Source organism: Mycetomoellerius zeteki, unplaced genomic scaffold (assembly GCF_001594055.1).
Source record: "Mycetomoellerius zeteki isolate Tzet28-1 unplaced genomic scaffold, Tzet1.0 scaffold1233, whole genome shotgun sequence".
Classification (NCBI taxonomy): domain Eukaryota; kingdom Metazoa; phylum Arthropoda; class Insecta; order Hymenoptera; family Formicidae; genus Mycetomoellerius; species Mycetomoellerius zeteki.
This window is the reverse complement of record NW_017256162.1, coordinates 11,621-14,653: the sequence shown is the minus strand read 5'-3', so window position 1 is coordinate 14,653 and position 3,033 is coordinate 11,621. Positions and strand designations below refer to the sequence as shown.

The following is a 3,033-nucleotide window of genomic DNA, read 5'->3' as shown; positions in this document are numbered from 1 at the left end:
ACAATGATATTTTTACATCATATTCATTACCAATTTTAACAAGTTCCACAATTAAATCTTGAATCATTAGAAAGGAGGAAACAGTTGATTGCACTAATCGTTCAACATTTGCACATCTCTCGATGAACGCCTTCCATGTTGTATGAAGCAAGATTATGCGATTGCCTCGATTATCGCCAATCACAATTTTTACATACGACATAAGTCCCACGCTGATTCCAATGTCTAGATATTTATAAGATGTCAATGCGAATCTCCTACTCAAAACATAAGGTGTATGACAAGATGTCGAAGATGTATGAGAAGGTGTGCTGTTAAAGAAAGAAGAATACAGGTAAGTAGAAAAAATGTATAACATATACCAAAAATGTGTAAAAAAAATTATATAATTGAACATAAACTTACTATTCCTGACATGTTTCACCTTCCGTAAATTGGAATGTAGTAGTTCATCTTTTCGCTGTATATTTTCAAGAACTTTTTGCTATTCGATTTCCTCTGAGCGACTGATGCGGTAATGTTACCCGGACTCTTCTTTTAAACAGTATTCCCTTTTACTTATTTTTATGCATTCCAAAAATAGAGATTTTTGTTCATATCAAGCCTACGTTAAACTATGCAATGACACAGGTCATAAGAATGCACTCTGACGATATGGAACTTTTTTTTATCCATGGGATCGGCGCCGACAACAACAATAAAGTCTATCTGTTCCCATTTTCTTTTCAAAAATGCATTTTGGGCGGTGTATCCAATGTGGAATTTCACTTATCTTCACAAATATGCGAGTTAGTATTTTTCTTTTTTTTTTTAAATGTAATTGCCATTAAGCATACTTTAAACTATGCAATGACACATCATAAGAATGCACTTTGACCATATCGACCCTCCTTTATCTATGTATTCGGCGCCGACAACAAAAATAAAGTCTGTTCCCATGCTTTTTCTCAAAAATATTTCGACTTATCTTTACGATTGCGATAAAATCGCCCCTTCGGAAACATATTCAAACCTGTTAAAATACGTTATAACGTGCATATCAAAGAAATGATTCATCTCCATAAGGTATAAAATGAAAAGATTTTTTCTTTTGGCAGCATATTTTGTCAGCAATCGAGTAACAATTCAGAATGACAATATAGAACAAATAGAGCATGATGCAAGCCGCTCAATTGAATACGCGAGAAGAGTTTCTTACGTGGGAACAGCGTTGCAACGAGTTTATCGAATTACTGGAGGAACAGAGTCGTTTTAAACGCCCGCGATTATCGATTAGTAAACAATCATTGATCGCTCGTATAGCGCGACTCGAAAATTTGAAAGATTCAGTGCATGAACGTTTCGTACAAGTGGGTGCCGGGTACTTCGATGGCGCGAGATTGATACGATTTTCGAAAGCCGTTTATTGACGGGCGTGGTAATAAACTCTGGACACATCAAACCTCCAATTCCTCGAAGACGCGAGTAAAATTGTACTGGAATGTATGCGAGACGTTATGCAGAGTCAAGAGACAATATTAAGATAAATACAGTGTTTAATGGTGAATTCGTATCGGGTGATAAACGTGCAAATAAAACTGTTAGCACGAGAAACTTTGAACTTTTTCAAACATTCGATTTAAAAGAATGGTATGTGTCGTCAAACCTATCCTGACATCGCTGGAGAAATTCCAGGAGCGCGATAGCGGGTGAACGCTGTCGCGTATATTCAATTTAACAGTAAACATGAACAAGTACAACCCGTTGCACGCGGGATGCTACACAAACTCCCGCGAGAAATTAAAATGAAGAGAGCAATGGTTAATGTGCAATCTCTAGGCAACGCGTGCTTCCATGGTCAGTGGTTGCCGCTCTATATCCAACTAGAAGTAATACAGATTGAGAATTCTCGTATCCGCATTACACGACGGTATTGAATCTTCAAGGCATTCAGCTTCCGATGACGCTGAATCAAATAAAAAAATTCGTAAATCTCAACATTTCCATCAATGTGTACGACATCGAGAAACAAAAAGAAATGACGATCCTTCCATTACGGCTCATCAGTACGAAGAGGGACAAGCATGTCAATCTGCTATATGTGCAAGATCCACAGGATGAAAACGTGGGACATTTCGTGTGGATCAAAGATCTATCCCGCCTCGTCAACTCGCAACTCAGTAAAAAAAAACACAAGAATTATTTTTGCGATAGGTATGTATACATATTTAAAAAAAAATAAAATATTTTCACACAAGAGAGCAACATTATTTTGTAAATACAATAATTTCTTTTTTCAGATGCACTATTTTAGCTCGAGCGCAAAATTGGAGATCCATGCAGTAGACCAGAAAAATTAAATGACTGCGCAATCAGGCTGCCCAGCTAGAGCAACATTATTTTGTAAATACAATAATTTCTTTTTTCAGATGCACTATTTTAGCTCGAGCGCAAAATTGGAGATCCATGCAGTAGACCAGAAAAATTAAATGACTGCGCAATCAGGCTGCCCAGCGAAGACAACAAGTGGTTGAGCTTCAACAACCACTGCAGAAAGGAGCGCATCCCGTTCATGGTCTACGCTGACTTGGAATGCACCCTGGAGAAGAAATGGACATGGAAATATCCAGCTACACATACCAGCACCACAGTATATATAGTAGCGCAACTCTCTGCCGGTACCTTTGATGTTAGTGTTGGCCAAAATGAAGTGCGCATGCGCGAAAGCAAGTTACCTAGCGTAAACCTAGCGTTCCTATAGTTGCTATCTGAACTTCTTTCTCCTTTCATCCTTCTTTCGCTCTTTCAAAACTCACTATATTTATTCGCGTCGCATTTCAATGAATGCGTTGAAGTGAGTAAAAGTTATTGTAGGAGCATATTGGAGCATACAACGCAAATAAACCCACTGCAATGAAATAATCTAAACTTAATAAAAATTAATAAAAATAAATTGTAAATATATTGAAAAATAAGGAAAAAAAATATAGTATATATGCTAGGTATCAAAATGTTATGAGTTGATATAAAAGAAAATTTATATATATGTATATG

At 36.8% G+C, this 3,033-nt stretch overlaps 1 pseudogene; it reads left to right on the top strand.

Annotated features, from left to right (window-relative positions):
- Positions 1-1,796: 1,796 nt before the first annotated feature.
- On the top strand, positions 1,797-2,667 carry LOC108731287 (uncharacterized; annotated as a pseudogene).
- Positions 2,668-3,033: the final 366 nt, after the last annotated feature.